This window comes from Delphinapterus leucas, chromosome 19 (assembly GCF_059928025.1).
Source record: "Delphinapterus leucas isolate spDelLeu-1000000601 "Yukka" chromosome 19, BTC_Dleu_Yukka2, whole genome shotgun sequence".
NCBI lineage: Eukaryota > Metazoa > Chordata > Mammalia > Artiodactyla > Monodontidae > Delphinapterus > Delphinapterus leucas.
The window spans coordinates 65,575,443-65,599,039 of NC_143147.1; the positions used below are offsets into that span (position 1 = coordinate 65,575,443).

The 23,597-nt window shown below is 49.7% G+C and overlaps 1 long non-coding RNA gene across 3 annotated transcripts in view; it reads left to right on the plus strand.

Annotated features, from left to right (window-relative positions):
* Positions 1-338: 338 nt before the first annotated feature.
* LOC111182888 (uncharacterized) overlaps positions 339-23,597 on the plus strand; it is a 109,443-nt gene continuing 86,184 nt past the window's right edge. For 2 of the 3 annotated variants that reach the window (XR_016389070.1, XR_016389074.1), the window contains exon 1: positions 339-20,193. This is a non-coding gene — a long non-coding RNA (uncharacterized LOC111182888). The other variant, XR_016389071.1, reaches the window with a different exon arrangement.

Sequence of the window (23,597 nt, forward strand, 5' to 3'; positions counted from 1 at the left end):
AATGTGCATAACACAAAATCGACATTTTAACCATTTTCCGGTGTACACTTCAGGTGTGTTACGTATATTCACATTGTTGTGTGATCATCACCGCTATCTGTCCATCCACGAAACTTTCTCATCTGGCAAAAGGGAAACTCTGTCCCCATTAAACAACAGCTCTCCATTCCTCCCGCCCCCTCAGCCCCATGCAAGCCCCATTCTGCTTTCTGTCTCTAGGAATTCAGCTACTCTAGGTGCCTCACATAAGTGGAATCAGGCAGTATTTGTCCTTTCGGGACTGGCTTCTTTCACCGAGCATAATGTCCTCAAGGTTCATTCACACTGTAGCCTGTGTCAGAAGTTCCTTCCTTTTGGGCTTCCCTGGTGGCGCAGTGGTTCAGAGTCCACCTGAGGATGCAGGGGATGCGGGTTCATGCCCCGGTCCGGGAGGATCCCACGTGCCGTGGAGCGGCTGGGCCCGTGAGCCATGGCCGCTGAGCCTGTGCGTCTGGAGCCTGTGCTCCGCAACAGGAGAGGCCACAACAGTGAGAGGCCCGCGTACCGCAAAAAAAAAAAGAATTTCCTTCCTTTTTAAGGCTGAATAATAGATCTCATTTGGAGCATAGGGCTTTTTTTTTTTTTAATGAAGTATAGTTGATTTACAACACTGTGTTAGTTTCAGTTATACACATATATACGTGTATATCTATATTCTTATTTCCGATGCTTTTCCATTGTAGTTTATTACAAGACACTGCATATAGTCCCCTGTGCTCTACAGTAAATCCTTGCCGTTTACCTGCTTTATGTGTGGTAGTGTGCATCCGTTAATCCCATACTCCCAATTCATCACTCCCCCCACCCCGCCTGCACCCCACCTGGCCCCTGAGCATAGAGCTTCTGATACAGGTGCATCACGGACCCAGAGTCTTCCTAATTTCGCGTGTATGAAAAACCTACCATGTTCCTGACCAGGCAGCTGGCGTCTTGTTGGGGGACTTCCAGGTGTGGGTTAAGTGTTTCTGACTTCCGGTGTGCCTTGCGCAGAGAGCTTTGAGGTGTGGTCTGATCCTTCCCTCTTTGGGCCAGCCGCCTCTTGTCGATTTCCAGAAATGTGATGAGGGTTGTTCTCCTGGGTGTAAAGGCCACATGTGGGGACGTTGTTTAGGCACCAGCTGCTGGCGAGGCTGGTGGGATGTGGGATCATTTCCTTGTCCCTTCAGTTAGTGTTGTTGGAAGGCTTTGGCTGGGCCGTGGAAGATATATTTTCTGAGAGGTTTAAGTCTCCAAAACAACGTTTCAAGAAATCGAAAATACCCAGCAAGATGAGTGAGGCGACGGCTGGTCCCAGCTTTTCTGTGAATTCATGTTGAGACTCTGGGGAGGTTTGTCATCGTGCCTGGTGCTCAGTGTTCTCCTTGGGGACACGTGGAGAACAGTCCTGCTCTCCCTATGTCACAGAGGTCACTATGGGGAAAGATGCTTCAAAGCCCAGAGACTTTTTTTTATTGGGGTACAGCTGTTTTACAATGTTGTGTTAGTTTCTACTGTACAACGAAGTGAAGTAGAGCTCCCTGTGCTATACAGCGGGTTCTCATTAGTTATCTATTTTATATATATATTAGTGTATATATGTTAGTCCCAATCGCCCAATTCATCCCAGTCCCCCTTTTCCCCCCTTGGTGTTCCCGTCAGTTTGAATGGAACTCCCAACCCCTCTCCAATCCCAGGATCTTTGTAACAGAGTGTGTGCTCCCGTTCATGCATTTATCCATCTCACTGTTTCCTCTAAAACGCTTACCTTCCAAAGGTGTTCATCTACTCATCAAATATTCATTGACTGTTTCCTGTGTTAGGTGCTAAATTAACATCCTAACGAGAGAGGGGTGAACAAAATTTCAGACATTAAACGCATGCTGATCAAACTTTTTCGGGGTGGGGAGAAAAAGGAGGATTCTGTGAAATCATATCGGCAGATGGTTATAATGCCCAGAGTTTAGCTCGGACTTTGTTTCCAATCCTTATCTCCCTCTCCCCGCCCAAAAAAGTTAAGTTTGACTCTTTTAACAGTTTTTTTGTCCCTTTAGGATGAGCGTCCAGCATGTTCCTGGCACTCACAGATACTACCTTGAGGGCTTAGAGGCAAACGACCTATGTCCCCATGGTTTTCTCTACCAAGGGGAAGTATCAACGAATTATTGATGCAGAGCTTGGTGGTGACTGCAGTGGGTGGTGGGTTGTGGAGATGAGTTTTGGCAAATATTTGGTCCAGGGGTTCCTGCTTTCTAAGGAAGAGACTGTCTGAGCCCAGGTATTCCAAGCTCATTTTGCGGACAGCACCTTCCCCTCAGGACTGAAACCGCAGTAGCCACGGGTATTTCTTAAACTACGAGTCCTGTACTAGGTAAGGCTCAGATGGTGAATAACCAAGAGGCAGTTACAAAAGATGCGCTTTAGGTGTGGGTTCGATCCCTGTTTGGGGAACTGAGATCTCATGTGCTGCGGGTGGCGCAGCCCAAAAAACCACCAAAAAACAAAACCAAAAAACAAAAGATGCGCTTTTTTGAGTAGGGATGATGATTGCACCCTGAAGATTGGGACCGAGATTCATGGGAGGGCTCCTTTTGTGAGATGATTCCTCGGCTGGTACAGCAGGAGACAACTCTCACTGGTGTGCTGGTCCAAGTTATGGAACGAGAGGAAGTGCAGGGCCCTCATAGATAAGCTGGAGAGCACTGGACGGAGCCTTAGGAGACCTGCCTCTACCCGCTTCAGCCTCTCCTTCCCCACTGGTGAAACGAAGGAGGTTGACCGGATGCCCCTGTGGTTCTTTGCGGGAGCTTCTGACTCCGGCCCCACGTTTCCGGCAGTGTTTGCCTATCCAGCTCGTGGGCACGCCACCTCAGGCCTGTAGCTGGGTCTCGGGTACACACCTTGGGACCCATTGCAAGACGGTGTTTAATACACAACCCCCTAGACCCTTACAAGCCTCTCTGGGTGACACTTACTTCATTGCACTTTTAAAAAATGAAAAAGAAAGAAAACGCTGCCTAGCAGACTCTTGGTAATCAGGGCTGACAGATGTCACTCAAAATTTTATTATTTAAAGCCACAGTGATTTTCCAAATAACCTAAAAATATATACTCCAACCTCAAAATAGTGTCCTGTAACAGAGGCCAGGGAACCCTGTAGGAAATGAAGTCAGAATCTTGGCACCCCTTACGTGCTGGTTCAATGGCTTTGAGAACTTTTACATTCTCCGAGAGATACAGGCACATGGAACGGTATCAAGTAGCTGAGTGTGTCTGCCGAGGTGTCAGAGAGTGGGGCTGGTTTTGGTGACTTACTCTGGTACCTAAGCCAGGGTGACACCTCTTTTATTCCCCATAAGGAGCTTTCTCCCCATTCTTTGAGAGCTTGGGCGGAGGTAGAACAACCTTCATCCCTTTTTAAAAAATCAAGCACCTTCCAGCCTGTAAGTTGTTCTGCTATATTCAGCAGATCACATTCTCAGTCTGGGCAGGTGGGTGGTAGAGGCAGTTGTCAAAGGAAACTAAAATGTGTTGGGGACCTACTGTCACTAGGCAGTGTGGTCCATTCAACCCTCACGTTATTTATTTATTCCTATTAGTTGTTTAAGTATGTACCCAGTAGCCTTGCTATTTATACCAACTACATGAACACATAATTAATCCTAAAACAGCCTTGGGAGAACTGTGGTCCCATTTTATAGATGAGGAAGTAGAGGCAGGTTCAGGGACTTATCCTGAGTGTTATAGGTAGGAGATGGCAGAACAGGCGTTTGAATCTAGATGGATAAGTCGGCATGTTTGGAGCCGGCATGAATTTCATTGCTGTCTAAATAGCCTGATCCGGCAGCCCTGGGACAGAGGGTGGGACCAGCAAGACTGTCTTTCTAGGACTGGGAATCTCAGAACTGGCTTGCCTTGATGTGGGAGGTGGGGCACGGGGGCATCTTGCCCTGCCGTGTGTGCCCCGGCCTTTCCAAGGGGCTGTTCCCAGGTGGCAGCTCCTGTACCACATCCGTCTCGCTGGAAGTTATCTCTCCAGATCGGTCTCCAGGAAGCATCTCCGGGTGGCTTCCGAGCAGGGGGAGAGGCAGGCCCGGCTGCCAGCATCTGACTGGTTGTTATTTGGTTTTCTCTGACTAGATCTTTGTTTCCGTGAAACCATCAGCTGCGGAGGCTATCGGGGCCGCATGTGGCGCTAGCCTGGTTAAGTAAACAGTGTTGGAATATTACCTGTCTGTTAACCTGTCAAAATTGCTTTACGGGCCCCTTTTATCTCTCCCCCCACGGAATTTCCCCTGGAGTTTTCTGCCTGCCCTCCTGCCTCCTGCAAAGCTGCCTCCACCCCTGAGTCATTAAATATTGTCAGAGTTCCGCCACTTACTGCTGCCTTGTTTGCCCAGCGCAGATAAACCGTTGTTGAGTCTGTGGTGCAGACGGAGAGCACTGGGCTCCCAGCCCCAAGAAAGTCACCGCGATGCCCGCCAGGTGGGCGGAGGCAGGGGGGGCGCCTCGGGGTCTGGAGCTGCCGCAGCCTGTGGCTCTGAAGCCTGGCGGCCTCGCACGCCTCTTCCTGTCCTCTCTGCTCACTCCACCCTCTCTTTAAACACTGACTTTATAAATTGGAGGGTCTTAGGGGAACGTCCAGTTCTAAGCCTCAGAGAGGCTAAGACCTGGCTCCGTGGTTGGGTCTCACGCTTGATTGAATAAATTCAAGCATTCTTTAGAGTTTCACTTTTTCGCCTCCAAATCATGGTAGAATACTTACAACATCGACTTGACACTTGCGATCAGTGGCACGAAGTATATTCACGATGTTGTGCAACCTTCCCCACTGTCTAGTTCCAGAACTTTAAAAAAATCGCCCCAGAAGGAAGCCTCGCACCCACGAGCAGTCAGTCCCCCGCCGCCCTCCCTCCTCGTAGGCCCTGGCAACCACGAATCTACTTTCTGCCTCCATGGATTTGCCGGTTCTGGGTATTGCACGTAAACAGAGTCACACGCTACGTGGCCTTCTGCGTCTGGCTTCTTGCACTTAGCGTGATGTCTTCGAGGTTCCGGAGATTCACTTTTGGCTTCTGCTCGGGGGGCGGGGGCACCCCTCCAAAGGACAACGGGGCAGTTGCTGGGGATGTCTGGGGTCGTCTTAACTTGGTCCTGGTAGGCTCGAGCCTCTGATTGCTCCATCAGCGGTCTGCTACTACCTGAAACTTTCCACTGCCTCCTGGGAGAGGTCGTTTTGATTTTCATGGAACCCTCCAGGCCCTCCCTGTCTGCCAGGCTGGGCAGAGGCACATGGGCTTCAGAGTCTGGAGCTGTGGGGCTTGGGGAAGGCTGCGTGGGGAGGGCGCCCTCCTGGGCATCTTTCCACCCCCGTGATCCAGCCAAGTGCTACTATCCTTCCATCCTCTGGATCGGAAATCTGACGGATCCTAGGACCAGCTCCTCACCAGACACCGGGGCTCCGCACATTGTGTAGAAGAGCCCTCACCTGTGATCAGACAGTCCGTGTAACAGCATTAGGCGTGTGGGCTTCGAGTCAGCTGGGCCTTTGAGTCTTCCCTCTGCCCTCACCTAGCTGCGAGCCCTCGGTTTTTCCACCTGTAAAATAGGGATGACAGTGCCCATCCTTTAGGGCTGTGAGGACTGTATGAGGATTAGATGCGCTAATAACCATAAATCACTGTGTCGGGTCTGACGTTTAGGATGCGGACAGTAATTGGTTATTGTTAATAAAATCTAGGATAAAAAAATCAGTGCATTATTCCCTCCCTCAGCTCCCCATCAACTTTCACCATTCTAGACTTCGGGCAACTTCTGGAAAGTGCACAGGGTTTTAGTGTATCGTTTATTAATTAGGTGTACTGGCTGTTTTTCAGGATTCTGAAAAGCTCCAAACTCAGATCATGGTTTGGTCTGTGACAAGGAGAAAACCTTGCTTCTATAGAAGTCAGCCACAAAACAAAATGTCCCCGTTTCTGCTCTTTTTTTGGGGGGGGGTATTTCTGCCGTTCTAAGGCTGTTCCTCATTCCTGTTTCCATTCCAGTAGGCCGAGCCCAGGGATGTTGGTGACACGGCACTCATTAATCTCGTGTGACACAGGTGGGGTCTGGAAAGTATGAAAGAGTTAGTATGCATCCCGAGGGCCCAGGCCTCACGGGTTATGGGCGAAGTGGCTTCATTTCATTTGCAGCAGGTTTAGTGTAATTCTTCGAAGTTTCTTGAGCACCTACTACGTGGGCATGTGAAGCGGTCTGTGAGATGCTGGTGGGCACGTGACATAGGGTTCCATTGAGGGCTCTTGTGGGTAGGGAGTGAGGTGTGAAAGTTCCTTGCTGGGTTCCACGTCTGTGACTCATTTGCCCTCAGCCCGTGCGTGTCTTGCAGTGCAAAGGGAAACAACAAGGTCCTACTGTAGAGCGCGGGGAGCTATATTCAGTATCCTGTGATAGACCATAATGGAAAAGAACATAAAAAAAAAGAATGTATGTGTATAACTGAGTCACTTTGCTGTACAGCAGAGATAGGCACAACATTGTAAATGAACTATACTTCAATAAAATGAATTTTTTAAAAAGGGGAGGGGGTGGGCCTCTCCCTGCACAGAACCTGGTTCTCAGTCTTGACTGGTGGTCTGTGGGCCTTTCAGGGGAGCTGGGCAGACACAGGTCTGGCCTTTCAGCTACAGGCTCCTCAGAAGGATGTGTCCATTGCTTTGCTTGGCCTTTGGGACTCAGCCCACTTTTGTTTCCTGAACGATGGAGGTTTTTACTTTTAAGTAAAAAAAAAAAAAAAAAAGACCTCACTTCAGTCAAGCAAAAACATGCCAATATCCTTCTTTTTTCTCTCTAATAATGTGTGTGTATATATATGTGTATTTTTTCTTTAGGAAGGATGAACCTGTAGATACTTTCCTAAAGTCAGGTTTATTAAGTTCTAACTGACATGCAGAAAAACCCACCTTTTTTTGTGTTGAGTGGATTTTCATCTTTCATGTCAGGCTCCCTTCCTAAAATATCCCCAAGATTTCAGTTTGGAGCCTAGCAACTCTATCTACCTACAGATTTGAGTACCTGGGAAGGCATCCCTCCAAGTACTTAACCCTTGAGATGACATTGTTTCACATAATGTAATTAGAAAGTGGTCCTAGGGAGACGGATAAAAACAGGTGAAGGGATTTTTCTTTTCTTTTAGGGGAATTGAGTAACAGTTGCTAGGTCTTTGCTCAAATGTCTTAAGGAATTGCTAAGCAGAGGAGGTCTGAACTAGAGGAGGTAAGTTGTATGTCAGCAGGAAGGGTTCGGGCAGCCTTGTCCTAACTCCCCGAGGCTGGCCCGGCTGTGTGTGGGTACCTGGAAGACCCCTAAACCACGGACAAGCAGGGATCCACGGACGGGGAGGGTGGATGTGCAGAATACCCTTGAGCGAGCTGCCCCCTCGCTGGGTGACCTGGTCGTTTGTCTGCAGGAGGCTGAGTCTCCTTTTCTTCTTCAGCCCTGAAAGGAGTTTCTTGGGGTCCTGAGCTCTGGGCAGAGACTGCGTCTTCTTCCCCCTTAAGCCTGAGCCCCCCACTCGCTGGGATACGGGGAGTGTGATCGACAGTGGTCCTGGTGCCTCTTCCAGTTTGCTGGCTCAGTGCTCAGGCTCCTATGGACTTTGTGTCCCGTTGCTTGGAAACGGGTGGAAATAGGCCAGTTACGATCTAAGTGGGGCAGCTGGACTTTGTGGGCCCACCAGCTTGGAACGAGGCTTCCTGCCCTCACTTTGCAGGTTCCCTCATTGCTCCTGTGTCCTGGGCGAGGAGGGGACGGAGCAGAGCTCTCTACACTCAGATGAGCTGCTTCAAACCGGAGAGGGAAGAGGAGTCAGCAACAGTCTTTGCTTTCTCCGCCAGTTGCTTAGCTCCCTCCTGGGGTCCAGGCAGGCGATTGTCTTGCCTTTCAAGCCCTTGGGAGGATGTAGCCAGCCTCCCGGTGTGCACCTCGGGGATGGTGGTGGGGATGCAGCAAGCCTGATAAACAGAAGGGAGGGAGCTTTAGGAGGCCCGAGAGAACAGCTTTCTCTCCTCCCAGCAGCTCACGGGCTCAGAGCCACATCCTGGCGGAGCGATAGATAGAGCCTCCAGCTTCTCTGGGGCCGGGGCTGAGTCACCACGAATCTCCCACAGTGCTGGCAGTGGCTGCTTAAAGAGACCCGGGACTGAAATAAAGGGACGGGTTAGAGGTTTTCCCTGGAATCGGGCTAGATCAGGGAATGCAAAGGGTCAGAATCTATCAGAATCTTCCGAGATTCGGGGAAAGCCCAGGCCTGTCTGCCAGGGAAGAGATGAGGGTGGGTCTCTTTGGCTTTGCTGAGGGAGGAAGTCTTCAGGGCAGGCCCTGTGGGCTTTAGCCTGATCCCTTTATTTTAAGCGGTCCTCCTAATAAAGCAAGTTAACATTTATTGAGAGCTGTCTTTCAGCGAAGTCCTTAAAAACGCAGTTTCACATTTAAGCCTCCCAGTAGCCACATGGAGATGGGCCCATTTTACAGATAAGGAAGTCGAGGCTTCCAAGGATGAACTCACCCAAAGTCAAGAGCAGATCAACAAGTTGCTTCTTTGGGTATCATCTCTACCCTTGCAGGCCAAGTTCATTTGTCAGTGAGGCTGGTCCACCTGGGTTCCCAACCCTCCAAGGGCTCTTTTCAATTTGTAGCCGTAGATGCGTTACCGCGCCTGTTAGATTAATGTCGGTCTCTCGTCCACTGGACTGGGGCGGGGGGGGTGGCTGGTTTTCTTCCACCCAGTGTCTCCAAAACCTGGCACAGAGCAGCTTCCTTAATTGTTAAATGTGTGAATGGACGGATGATCCCAAAGCTCCTGCAGTCCACCTTTCTGCCATCTGGTAGACCCCAGCCTCCTGCCTTGGTTGTGTGCATGCAAAATGAGGCCCTCTGCACATGGGTGGCCAAGTTCAGCTCCCTTCCGGGAGATTGGCAGAGAGCTCAGCCGCGTCCTGCCCAGCTCCCAACCAGCCCACGCCATCTGTTTGCTACAGCCTGAAGGCTTGGGTGGCCGGTCCAGGGATGCCCTGGTTCCCCTTCCCCTCCTCTCGCTGTTCACCTCTTGGTAGGCACAGTAAGGAGGGCCAGCAAGAGGGACCCAGGGGTTAAACCAGCCCTCTTCTGGGAGGCTGGAGGGGATAGGGACAAACTAGGAAAGGACACTGGAGGAACCTGCCAGACCAAGTTCAAAGGGACTGAAAACGCTCTGGAGTTCTTACAGACATTTGCTTACAATGCAAGTAAATACGTACTTGGAGTGATTACAGATGATATGAAGGAACAAGGAACTGATGGTCTTTAAAGGAGGGGCACGGCTGTCCTTGAAGTACGCCGTCTGGGTTCTCTGACCTGGAGACACTGGGAGGAAGGGGATGTCTGGGGTCCTCAGCCCCCTTCTTTCCAGCAGGTGCTTCCAAGCCCACTCTGAGGTCAGCAACATCCACCCTGCCTTGACTGGAATAAAACCCCCGAGCAAAGGAGTATGTTGTTTTGTCTATGCTGTGGCACGGCCCGGGGTGGCGTTCTGGATCCAGGCTGCCCACGTCTGCGTCCTGGCTAAGGCGTCGGTGACCCAGCCAGTAGAGGGACTTACAGGAAGTTCTCTGTTTCCCTGGTTCCCTCCTCCCTCTGCCCTCAGAGGTGTCACTTCTGTCACCCCTGTAAGAGGTTTGTCCTTTATGCTGGAGCTTGCATAGTGCCATAACACCCTGGTTATTCCTAAACGTCGGGCTTAATTTGAGGCAAGTTGTATTTGATCCCAGCAGCCCGTTTTATTTACAGTACGAAGGTCCGTCCGTAGTTGCTCTTTCTGTTGCAGCCTGTGCCCCCTGAGCACACGTAAGTGTTCACAATTAAAAGAAAACAAACACAACACGGAGGGAGCATTGCTTATAGCTCGGGGCTTTGGTCAAGCTTCACGGAAGCGCAGTCACTTTTTGCAAATTCCGCTTCACGATCCAACACACGCTGATACCCTCACGTGATTCGAATCCTAAGGTCTGATCTTGTAATGGCCTGAGTTTTAATTTGAGGTCGATAGGTTGAATCACCTAAATGTCAGAGATCTCCAGTTTGGCCTAAAGGGACCCCACTAGCAGAAATGGGCTACCTCACCCCGGAAGACGCGAACGGCGGTGCTTTGCCTTCTAAGGCTTTGTCTCTCTGTGCAGTAACTCCTTCTTCTTGAATGACTGCAGTACTTCATCAGCGAACAGGAGAAAACGTCTCCTCTATTTGAAAGCCTGTTTTATTTCTTCCTCATACTCAGATCCTATATGCTGTTCCTCAGCTGAAGGCTTCTTCTCCATAACGGCCAGGGTCCCATTTGGGAGAGAGGGACGGGAACGTCCCCTGTGCAGACCTTACATCCCTGTAACCAGTTAGATTTTTCTCTTCCCTGGGCAGAACCTCCTGTGGTTTCTGGGTGGAATTCAAAAGTGAAATGGGTTCTCCCAACCACTCAAACAGACCCACAGAGGCCCCAGGGAGAGAATAAGTCCAAGAGTATGGGCATTGTTCTTCTGGGGGAAACGGACCTGGCATCCTTAGCCTCAGAGAGTTGATCCCTCCTGACCTGAAGGTGTGGCCTTGACCAGAGCGACAAGATTGCAAACATTGGGGTGAAGGAAATGGCTCACGGGGCAGCCCTTTCTCCTCCCAGAATATTCTTAACTTCCTGTTGTTTTTAATCAGTTGCCTTTAGAGGAGAGACTCTTAGTTTAAAGCAGTGTTTCCCCCTCTAAGAGGTTGTGTTGTGTATTAATTCAAGCTGAGTTTGGCATGGAAGTGCGTTCCCTCTGACCAGTAGCTTGTTTTTTCTTTTGCTTTTCTTTTCTTTTCTTTTTGCAAGCCAGGATGGCACTTAAGAATTCCCCAGCATGGGGTAGGTCTCCATTTCTCTGAACTTACCCTGCGACCTTTTTTTTTTTTTCCTCCAGTCATCTCAAATATATAACGTTTTGCTGTGCATGGGGACAAAGTGTTTTGCGTTGAAGAATGGAGTCTCCAGATAAAATATGGGCTTCTTTTGGAAGAGAGACCATGGCCACGGTTAGCATGCTGGGCAGGTCCCTGGTTCAAGCTCTCTTTGAGCTGTTTCTAGATAGGCAAGCAGTTTTGTAATCACTACCCTTCCCCCTGTTCCTTTCACCACCAGAAGGAAAAAAAAAAAGGCATATAACTTTGCTGACTATCAGATCCTTTTGTCCTTCCTGCTACATGCATTACTGCAGAAGCCTGCTCAGAGCTTTCCCTTCTGGGGAGTTTCAAGAGACAGTACAGAGCGATGAGAAGGAAATTAAACTCAGCGAGGGTTGCCCCGTACCCCGAAAGTAACTCCACAACTGAAATGCCAAAGGCCTGAAAATCTCGCCATCCGTCAGGCCCAAAGAGTGGGGCTGGTTGGAATGGGAGAGAATGAAGGTGTAATTTCGGGGTGGCTCTTGAAAATGATCAGTCTGGTTTTGGGGGGGGAATGACTGTCTTAAAAGTCCATTAACTCTTTCCCATCCCATGGTTGTCTCTCTAGAGTGTGGAAGAGTTGGTTTACCAAGACAGTCTTTTATGGTCCCAAATGAATCTAAGTTAAAGTTACTAATCTATTGGTGGGGAGGCAGGTGGGTTCAGGCTTTCAGGAGGAGAGTGTGACCCAGTGAATGAAAAGCCTTGAAGGACATACTCTTGACCTGCTCTCAGCGTACTTCTAGAAATTCATCCTGATGCTATCTCAGACAGGTGTGCACAGCATGGATGTTTGCCTATCCTACACTGACAGAAATGCCCTTTGAAAGGAGGGTATCACCCACTGATAGAATGGGAAGCTAGGGAGCTGTTGAAAATGCTGTTGGACATCTCTCTATGTTGATACAGAAATATGTTCATGACGCACGGCTGAGAAAAAGCAATCTGTTTAAAAACTATACGTGTGTACTACGATGTGGTACCCCAGACTGGATCCTGGAACAGAAAGAAGACATGGGTAGAAAATGCCGCGGAGCGGCTGCGCCCGTGAGCCGTGGCCGCTGAGCCTGCGCGTCCGGAGCCTGTGCTCCGCAACGGGAGAGGCCACAGCAGCGAGAGGCCCGCGTACCGCAAAAAAAAAAAAAAAAAAAAAAGACATGGGTAGAAAAACTGGGGTGATCCAAATAAAATCTGTGTTTAACAGTAAGGTACCGATGTTCCTTTCTTAGTTTTGACAGATAGCCATGGTTATGTAAAATATTCATGACATTTTATCCTTCACGGGTGAAGGACACACAGGAACTCTGTACGACCTTTGCCACTTTTCTGTTTATCTAAAATTATTCCAAAATAAAGAGTTTAAAAAAAGCATATGAGAACACTTAAAATTTGGGGGAGGATTTTTAACTAAAAGATTAACAGGGGGCTTCCCTGGTGGAGCAGTGGTTGAGAGTCCGCCTGCCGATGCAGGGGACGCGGGTTCGTGCCCCGGTCCGGGAAGATCCCACATGCCGCGGAGCGGCTGGGCCCGTGAGCCATGGCCGCTGAGCCTGCGCGTCCGGAGCCTGTGCTCCGCAACGGGAGAGGCCACAGCAGTGAGAGGCCCGCGTACCGCAAAAAAAAAAAAAAAAAAAAAAAAAGATTAACAGATTACCTCTGAGTGCTGTGATTATAGGTGATCTTAATTTTCTAGTTTCCAATGAGAGTTATTTTAGGTTAAAAAAAAATCAATAAAGCTCACTCTGTCTGGCAAAGGAAAGTAGCCTACGAATATAATTTTGTTGTTATCATTGTTCTGACCCGATAGCCTATCTCTCGCTCCGTTAGATTTCATAGAGTCCTGCAGGATTTTTAGTTCTTCCTTCTGGGTACGGCCAGGCAGGCAAGATGGTCTATGATGAAGGGCATATGATGAAGCCTCTCTGGAATCAGGGAGTCCGTGTTTGAATCCAGCTGTGTGGTCTTAGCCAATTACTTACTTTGTCTGTGGATCATTTTTTCAGAATCTGTAAAATGGGTTTTATGACCCTGACCTCATAAGGCCATTTTTAAGAGCTAATTGAAGTAATACTGTGTTACTAACAGTGGATGCCTAGGTGGTCTCTGTCCCTAAGAGAATCTGATGTTTGTTCTGTCTTACCCTGAATACATCTTTTCTGAAAACTTCTACACTAAAGCATTACCACTTAGATGATAGAAGAGAGTGTGAATTATATTTATTTGTTAATTCACTTAATAAGAATTTATGGGCCGTTACTAAAACGTTGAGTATTGGAGAATCATGATTTTGCTGTTCCCAGTTCATTCCCACCGTCCCGTGCCCTGTGCCCAAATAATCTTTGCGGGTTGCATTTGTATATGTTGTGTCTAAATGGGGCCAATTGGAAAAAAATCCTTCGTAGGTGTGATTTTTTTTTTTTCTCTCTCTCTCCCTCTCAGCCCATATTCTGTCATAAAGGTGCATTGACTTCAAATGTCCTTGCCCTACCTTACCTCTAAGTACTTGAGAAGTCTCCATGTGTCCCTGGGGGTGTGGGTGTGGTCCTCATCCCTTGTGGTGACTGATAAAAGATGTTTCCATAAACTCGCGTGTCCAGGAAGGTTGACCCCAGGATGGTCAGCTCAGAGCCGGAGCCTGGTGCTTTCCTGCGGAGAATGGAATGTTCTGCCCTGGAAACCATGCCACCTGCATTCTGAAAGCAGCCGGGCCACTGCTGACCTCTCTAGAAAGGTCACTAGAGCCTGTCCGAGCCTCCCTCTCCTCCGTAACAGCATGTGGGCTGCTTAGTTTTCCTGGGTCTGATGTTCTGTGATTCTGGAACATTTGGCAAAAGGAGAGGCACCACCCTCACTCACCCTCCAGAACACAAGACAAAAAGCATCCCCAGCCGACATCAGAGGCTCCAAGGCTTTGAACATACCATTCAGGAAGATGTTTATTTAATATTGGCTAAAAATAGACGACTTTACCTTTGGAAAAAAAATTAAATAGCTAGGAGGGCTTCAAAGCATTTCCTCTCCCTTCTGCTTTCCAGGAGGAGAAATATTTTTCAAAGTCGTTTGAATATTAAAGAGGAGGGCCCCCAAAGCCCTTGGTATCTGAGATGGAGATCAGTGAGTCAGTCAAGTATTTTTCAGAAGGTGGTTTTGTGCACAGTTTGAAACAGGGACCCTTCCCCTGCGCCGTGACGTCCCTTCTTCCTTTTTCCCTTTTTTATTTCCTGCGTCAATCCTGTATGTGTGCCGAGAAACTTAACCCATTTGTTTCTGAATCATTTCCACTTAGCAAAATGCTATTTAGCGAGAGGTATTTCAAGTCCAAGAGGTGCTTAATCCGAGGAACAGGAAATTGTATCTTGTGCGGAGTAACTGGCTGCAGACCCAGGCTGCACTGACTTTGGTCTTGACCTAGACCCCGAAGTGAATCTCTACGTCAAGTGGCTTTAAACCCAGCCCTGAGTGCCTCCCAGGTCTGGCCTGCCTCTCGACTCTCCCCAGCCTCCTAAATCTATACTCCATGGGTTTGTGTGAACAGCTCTGAAAACTCACCACATCAGTGTTCTTTTCACATGAAGCTGTTTGAGATGCCCTGCATTGTAATGGAAAATCACAAATATGTGTACAAATTGAAAGAATCGTACGTTGAGCACCCATATACCCACCGCATCGATTCTATAATTGACTTTGGCTAGACTTGCTTTATCAGATGTCCAGCCTAATTTCCAGGCGTCTTACTGTCCCATATTCTTTGATCCATTCAAAGTAAGTGACACGCACGCGTATGCTTCCCTCCAGATACTACAGCGTGCATATCATTAGCTGGAATTCGATATTTGGTCGCACGGTGTTTTTGGTTTCGTTTTAAGGTGAAATTTACATGCACTGTTCCGCACAAATCGGAAGTGTCCCATAGAGACAGACGCTCCCAGCACCCCAGCAAGGTCCCACGTAGCCTCTGCCAGTTTGTCCCCACCCTCACGCTCCCAGTGGCAATGGTTCTGCTGATTCTTTTTCTCCCCAGATTAGTTCTGCCGATTCTGAGGGGAACTTCATATAAACAGAGTCATGCAGTGTGTATTCCATGCTGTACCTCTTACTCTTGTACTCAGCACAGTGTTTTTGAGATTCATCCACGTTATCGCATGTAGCAGAGGTTTGTGCCTCTGTACCGCTGGGCACTGCTCTATCAGGTGACTACCCCGCAGTTTGTCCACCCGCCTATTGATGGGTTCCTGCCCTCTTTCCAGTTTGGGGCTTTATTTTATTTACTTATTTATTTTTTTGCGGTACGCGGGCCTCTCACTGCTGTGGCCTCTCCCGTTGCGGAGCACAGGCTCCAGATGCGCAGGCTCAGTGGCCATGGCTCACGGGCCCAGCCGCTCCGCGGCATGGGGGATCTTCCCGGACTGGGGCACGATCCCGCGTCCCCTGCATCGGCAGGCGGACTCCCAACCACTGCGCCACCAGGCAAGCCCCTGTTTGGGGCTTTTTTGAATAAAGGTATCATGAACGTTCTTGAACAGAACTTCTTGTGGCCACATGTTTTCATTTCTCTCGGGTAAATAACTAAGAGTGGAATCGCTGGGTCACAGAGTAGGTATCTGTTTAGTTTTATAAGAAGCCACCAGACGTTTCCCCAAAGTGCCTGCAGCCTTTCACGCTCTGACCAACAATGCGTGAGTGGTTGTTCCTCTAACACTTGGCACTGTCACCTTTGACTGGTTCAGCCGTTCTGGTGCGTGTGTGGTGGTATCACGTGTCCTCACTTTTTGGTGTGCGTGTTGCCTCTGCTTAGACACACTATAGGTTGAGAGGGCAGGAGGAGGGATGCTGATGTAAGGATGACTTCCTGGGCAAGCTTCCCTCTGGTTTGACCTCTGAGGACCTCAGGAACCTTCCTTTCTCTTAGGAAACCAGAACTTTCTGATTCCATTTTCCAGCCTCGCTCTTGCAGATCTGTTTTCCCTCCTTAGATGATAAACGTCTCCGTGGCAGGCTCTGTGTCTCCATCAGATTCCCAGTGCAGGGAGCACAGCAGGGCTCCTCGGGGATTTGGGCAAGCACAGCTCATTCCTGTGACTCTAGGACCTTCTACATCACCAGACCTAGCCCCTGAGACCAGGGAGGGCTCTTCAGGTCAGCTGGGTCCCCATGTCCAGCAGAATGAGAGACACGTAATAGATAATCAATATCTGAATAAGGGGATAGAGTTGCCTTTTCCCTCTTGCGAGTTTTTTTATCCATTGATTCAATAAGCGTTGTCTAAGGGTCTGCTGTTTCCACGGTGCTAAGCTGGGGGCTGAGGGCTGTTTGGAAGTAAATAAGCCATGGTGCCTGCCTTGGGGAGCTCTGTCTGTTCGGGATAGAAGGTGAATGAAAGCAGCTGGACTTCCAGGCAGAAGGTGGTCAATGCTGGGAGAGATTTGAGGAAAGGAAGTGCACACTGTCACTTGTCACCTGCATGAGTGACCCAGCTGTGGCTTATCTCCGACGCCTCCATGTGCCACGGGATCATCATGGTTTCCACCTCACAAGGTGGTTGGGGGGATTAGAATCCCAGCCGAGAAAGTCCCGAGCATGATGCCTGGTACCGAAAGCTCACTGGAAGAGAGAGAACTCGCAGAATCATTGCGTTTACAGGTGTGTTCGATCTGGGACTCAAAAGCCATTCAACTCCAGTGGGTAAGGTGGATCTCTCCCAGCAAAGGCATAAATTCCTTAAAAGCTGGGATCATCTCGTCCGAGTTTTCTGGGCTCTCCCTCGAGTATATTGTCCCGAGTCTATGACTGCAGACCGAGTGTATGCTCCATGTTCAATGGAGATCCATGTGTAAGGGCTTTTTTTTTTTTTTTTTTTTTTAAGTTTGAAAAGGAAGCATAAAGCCCACAATGGGTGTGGCCCTAGCTCTGCCCACAGACCTGGATAATGTCAGGCAGGCTCTTCAAAGCAGGGTTTTACAATTACAACAATGGGTGCTTCATAAGGATTTGATGGTATTCTTGGACCCGGGACCCAGACTTCTCTTCCTGCCCGGCCGCGGGCGATTGGGGCTCCCCCGGCTGAGTTTGGCCTCTTCTTAGTAACAACGATTGTAAATAATCAACGTGAGACGCCTACAGGGATGAGCCTTTGTGAAGGATGGAATCACAGCCCCATTTCTAAAGTATGAGCGTGGAGAGAGCTGGTGAGCCGACAGGAATCGGAAATCTCCCTGCAGTTGGTCCTTTGCGTCCAGTTCACTTTGGCGTCGCTTCCCAGGGCTCCGCACTTCAAATCACCCTCCACCGTTTCTTCACCTGCCTTCCCCTCTGGGTCCTGTCTCCACAGGGCACCCTTCTAACATCTGGACCTGATGTGAGAGGCAGAGAACCGTCTGGATTCCCCTCCCGGCCTCCCTCTCCACCGCCCTTTTGATCCAAGATTGAGTAAGAGACATTGGCAAGAAACTGGGCAAGACAGCTCAATTGTTTGAACTTGCAGAGAGAGGGGGAGGTGGGTTCTCTTCTGCCAGTGACTCATGGACCCGGTCCCCCGCCCCCCGCCCCCCTGCCCTTGGAAAGGTCAAAACCCGATACAAACCCAGCAGCAAACCACAAGCAAGCTGCCCCCTTGTCTGTACACACACTCAGAGTTCAGACACCCCTGGAGAGGGGTCCCCCAGGATGAGTTCCTTCTGATCTGCTTTGTATTTCCGGCTCTGTTCTGTGGCATCAACGTCCTGTTTTAGGGGCTTGCTCTGTGGATGCAGGGTATGATTCTGAGGGTTAGGGGACCAGGCCACCCTGCTTAAAAGCCAGGGTGATTGGACCGTGCCCCATACAGCACGCTTCCCCCCTGCCTACCCTGCTCCCCTCCGTCTCCCCCACCCCGTGGTGTTGCGGAGGTGGGGGGGGGTCCCCTCTCTGCGGAGCTCTGAGAACAGCTTTTTCTCTGTTTCCTGGACTCTGAAGGCAGGAGCTGGGGTTCCCGGGCCTGCAGCGCGGGCAGATCATGTAACTCATCCAGGCTTCATTCCTATGCAGGACAGGTAGGCTGCAGGCTCTAACAAGCCGCCAGCCAGGCTCCACTGAGGCCTCGGCACCAGTGGAAATTTTAAAAAAAGAGCGAGCAGGAGGGAGTGAGCAAAGAGAGAGAGGGATTATTTTGTTTCAACGTGTTTGAAAGGGGGATCTGTGGCCAGTTGGGTTTTTTTTTTTTTTTCCCTCCCCCCACTTATTTACACAGTCTGTTCAGAGACACACCAGGGCCTGTTTGGATTGGGTGTTTGCTTCGGAGACCGGCCAAGGATTTCAGCTCTGCGCGTTGGCACTGCCATCTCGGCGGCACCAGGAGGCCCAGCCGGTCACAGGACCTCACGGGGCCTCCTTTTGCTCTCTGCTTATCCTCCTTTCACCTCCTCTGCTTCCCTTGGTGCAAGTGAGGCTGCCCGCTGAGTGGACTTCGCCTTCAGAATGAGAGCTTTCGGAGGCCAGGGCAGGGGTGCGAAGGGTGGAAAAGACAGAGAGAAGGGCTGGGGTGCAGACCTTGGGATCGATGCTTTTCTAGAAGCGTCTGGATTCCCCAAGGGTCTGTGATGAAACTTGCAATGTGTGGACTAGTTCCAGGCTTGGGGGGGTAAGCGGTGGCCGGAGCCCCTGGAAGCGTGTGTAAGGGATGTTCTCTTGGGGATGGTGAGCTGGAATAAGGCTTGTCTGGGGAGGTAGAAGAGGGCAGAGCCGGCCAGCGCTGCGTTCCAGGCCTTCGCCACACCAAGCGGGTTGCAGCCTCAGCATCCATCGGCAGCTGGAAATGCAGACTCGGGCCCCACCCAGGCCTACTGAATGGGAAGTTGCATTTTCACAGGGTCCCCAGGTGGTTCGTGGGTGCCTGAAAGGTGGAGAAGCACAGCTCTGGGCCCGTGGTTCCCAAGGGGAGTTTCCTGACATCCTTCTCGTACCTCGAGATGCCCTTTTCTCTGTCTTTCCACTCTTGCACAAAAGGATTCTTTGGAGAATGTTGCAAAATGCACATCCCACCCTCACCCCCGCCTTGGAAATTAATATGCTTATATCTGCTGGGGGAAGTCTCAGAAGTTCTGCAGGAAGAAATCTGTTCAGTTTGCTTTAACCCAGTGTCTCCGCAGTTTGACTCAGATCTGCCATTTCTCCCCCTGGAAAAATACTACTCTGGTGGGTCAGAGTTTACCCTTGGGATCTTCCAAGGGGCTTACTTTTACTGTAGACAAGAGGAATAGAACATAGTGGTTACGATGTGGACTCAAGCTAAACGCCTGGGTTCTGATAGTGGCTCAGCCACTTACTAGGGGTGTGACTTTTTGCTGTTATAGAGCTGCTCTGTGCCCTTGGTTTTGCCCTCTGTAAAATGGGAAGAGCGATAGTACTTGCCAGATAGAATTGTGGTGAAGTTTAAATCACTTAATACAGACTTAAATCCCAGGGAGTCTAGATGAATAATCCCAAACCCAGCTGTGCATCAGAATCACACAGGAAGCTCTTTAAAAGGCACAGTTTCCAGAGCCTCACACCAGGTCCACTGAGTCAGTCTCCAGCAGGAGAGCCTGGGAACTTGCCTTTTGTAAGTTCCGTGGGTGATTCCAACGCAGCAAGCCTTTTCTTAGGTGGCTGGGGAGCTACAGCAGTAGAACTGGTTTTCTGTAGCTGAGTAAGGGCAGCCCTGACGTCCCACCCTGGTTTAAGCCCAACCCTTCCGTGGGGAGTGTGCAGTCTGGTCTGGGACCTGAAATTAGTGGCAGAACCTTCTCTCTGCTCTTCAGTCTCCACATCTATAACATGAGAGAGCCATGCAGTGTGGTCCTTGGGTCCACCACATCAGCATCATTTGGGACTTCTTGCTGGAAATGCAAACTCTAAGGCCCTACCCCAGACCTACTGAATCAGAATCCGCATTTTAACAAAATCCCTGGGAGGTCCTTGTTAAACAGAAACAGCGCCTCTCCATCTGCGGGAGTCAAATGCCTTCCTTCTTGATGAAAGGAGAGCTGGGTGAAGCTGAGGATGGTGCCGAACTGGTGAACGTCGACTTGGTGACCCTCTGGTATCCATTCATTCTGGAGAAGAGGAAATGGGCTTCAGGAGCCTCGGGGATTATGGTCAGATTGATGAGATCGTTTCCTGATGTTGAAGGTTGTGAGTCCCTGGGAAGGTTTGCAGGAATAAGTAAGCTTTGGACAGGCGTCTCTAGAGTTTATTAAAATGAGATTGGTTGCTATGCATCCATTTTGCAAATGTTTATCTAGCTAGGGGTTAGGGTTAGGGCCAACTCTGTGCTAAGCTTGGGTACCAGTAAGTTGAGAAGCACTTGTAGGAGGCAGTGATTCCGTATCGCTGCGTTTATATTCATGCTTCTCATCGCGAAGGGGAGGCACATACGTGCTTGTGCACAGAGCTTTGCACGGACCAGCAGGGCACTCTGGCACGGCTGATGGCCTCGCGGCGGTGTATCACTTATCTACTGCTGTGTAACAAACCGCCTCAAAACTTAGGGGCTTAAAACAGCCACTATTTTATTGTTCATGGTTCTGGAATCTGGGCTGGGCTTGGCTGGGTGATTCTTCTGTTGGTCTGGGTGGTAGTTGCTCGGGAAGTTTCATTCAGCTGCGGGCTGGGCTCAGCTGGGTCACTGGGACACCGGCCCTTTCTCTGTATTATCCTGATCATTTCAGGGCTTCTTTTTCTCGACATGGTCTCTCTACGTGATCCCTCCTATAGGGCAGCATGACTGCTTACACGGCTGCCAGATCTCCTTAAGACTTAGGCCTGGAACTAGCACAGCATTGCTTCTGCTACATTCTATGGGTTAAAGCAAGTCGCAGGGCCAGCCTGAATTCAAAGGTGGACAGCGTGAGGCTGTGGTATCAGGAGACGAGTTTCAGTGAGAGTCGCCGACCTGATGTTAGCACAAGAAGTTGAGGCTGCCGATACCTAAAGCTGGCTGATGGGAGAGGTCTCATCTTGTATCTGAGAAAGACAAGACTGACTCTGAATCACAGCTCTGACCCCTCCATTACCTTTTCCCATTCCCTCCATATTTCTAGCTGAATGCTTTGTGGCTAAACTCCCCTTCCTCAGTTTTTTTTTTTTTTTTTTAAGTTTTTTTTTTTTTTTTAAATAAATTTATTTATTTTTGGCTGAGTTGGGTCTTTGTTGCTGCGCGCGGGCTTTCTCTAGTTGCGGCGAGCGGGGGCTACTCTTCTTTGTAGTGCACGGGCTTCTCATTGCAGAGGCTTCTCTTGTTGCGGCGCACGGGCTCTAGGCGCGCCGGCTTCAGTAGTTGTGTCTCGCGGGCTCTAGAGCGCAGGCTCAGAAGTTGTGGCACACGGGCTTAGTTGCTCCGTGGCATGTGGGATCTTCCCGGACCGGGGCACGAACCCGTGTCCCCTGCATCGGCAGGTGGACTCTCAACCACTGCGCCACCAGGGAAGCCCCCCTCAGTATTTTTTAAAAGCAGCAGTGCCATCATTTTTCTGGTTATCAGACTCTAAAAAATGAAGTGAGGTTCAGCCCTTCCCCTTCTGTCAGGTCTCCGACGAGGTTTCCTATCCAGTTGAACACAAAAAGGGGTATTGAGCAGGGATTGGCAGGACTTGGCGGCTACTTCTGTTGCTACTACCTCATGGAGGTTCTTCCTGATTTATTGAGAGAACCTCTCACTGGTCCCTCACCCACACCCATGCCTGTCCAGTCTGTTTACTTCTGAAACGATCACTTTCATTGCCCCTACGCACAACCTATGATGGATTTCTAGATCCTACGAGATAGATTGGGATTCCTTGGGTATCGATGGAATCCTTCCTCAGCCCTTTTTAGGCTGACCCCCTTCTGCTCTGAAACAGAATCTGTGATTCATCTAGGGCGGTCTTCTCAGCGCCCCTCAACTCCGAGGCTGGTTCTCACTTCTGCACGCCGGCTTTCCTCCTGTCCTTCTCTCCCGCTGATTGGAATCAGTCCTGTCTTTTGAAGCCCCCTTTGAAGTCCTACTTTCTTCGTGACACCTTCTCTGAACACCCGAGTCACAAAGAGTCTCCCGTAGCCCTCAAATCCTTGAGCATGTGTCATCTTTACTGGTCATGTGGGAGCCGCTCATGGCCTCCTTTAGTCTGTTAATTCTCTCTTTTCTGTGACATTGCAGCCTTTGAAGCAACGCCTTTATCTTTCAAAAAATAATAATAAAATAAAACACATCCTCATGGCACTAAATTCAGAGCTGTATCCCCTGTAGGGGATAGTTCTTAAATATCTTTTTTTGTTGTTGGAGAGACGCCCTTTTTGTTCTCGATCAAGATCTGTTCTCTCCGTGCTGAAGTTGTTCTAAGATGTTGCCTGCCCAAAGGGCAATCAGTCATCCTACCAGGAAGCAGTCCACGTGGCGTTAATACCATCTTTGAAATCGCAGGATGGAGAAGTAGGTATTTCAGGGGCTCTGGAGGCTGACTTGTCCCAGTTCAGCTCCTGGCTCTGCCTTTGCTAAACACAAACAAACCGGTGTTTCTCAACCGGGGTGTCGCTGGTGTTTAAGCAGGGAGAGTCTTGCGTGATGCAGGCATTCAGCAGGGATGACACCTGCCTACCCACGCATGGTGACAAAGCCAAGATGTCCCCGCATCATGGTTCCCCAAATCCCCCACTTGAGAACCTGTGAGACTATCTTGAGGTTGTCTCTGGGCAGCCGATGTATCCTCCCACGACTCTGCAATCAAACCTTAGAGGGTTTTGCTGTGAGAATTACGTTAGGGCGTGACGTGAAGTGTCTGGTACGCCGCTGATGTTTCTTGAGCACTTAGGTTATTAATTTATTGAATCGTCATCGTGGTCACCAGACGACACGTGACCACTCTGGAAGTAGGCTGACGGTCTGGGACAGGCTTTTCCTCTCTCCTCTCTGACTGCCCTTTGCCCAGGTGGCTTCGGCAGCCCTCTGTGCTTCTCTTTTCTTGTCTGGGGAGGGGGACACACCTGTCCTAACCTGCCTACGGGGTGTGGTGAAGATTACACATCCTTGGTAAAGCACTCGTGTCATTCCGAAGCGGCCGTTGGCTTCTTTTGCTAATTGCACATATGAGACTTTGCAAATTTGTCTTGGGAACTAAAAGGCATTTGACAGATGTTTTTATTAAGTGCCCACTATGAGCCTGGCCTAACTAGGAACTAGAGTGGGACACCAGGCCAGGAAAAAATAAGTGCAAGTTTATTTCTATCCTTGTTTGTTGCTAGATTGTTCCCACCTGTTCACTCTTGGAATTGCTGAGTGTGTGGGTGTGTGCGTCTGTTTGCATGTGTGCAAGTTGCGTTTTCTGACGGCAGTTGGATAGAGGAAGTGAGGGCAGAAGCAGGGAGATGGTAGTTGTGCTTAATAGTTGGACGAGAAGTAGAAAAAATTGTCAACTGGCCTGTTTTCCTACATGCGATGGTAGCTGGCTCGGTTCAGTCAAGTGTTGAAAACTCACCTCTGGAAATGGGGCTGATGGGCAAGTAGGTCTGATTTGCTGAAGTGGGACTGCCCTCTCATTGACGACTTCTTTCGTGGATACCTTGTTTTTCAGGCTGTGCTTCACCTCGCCAGG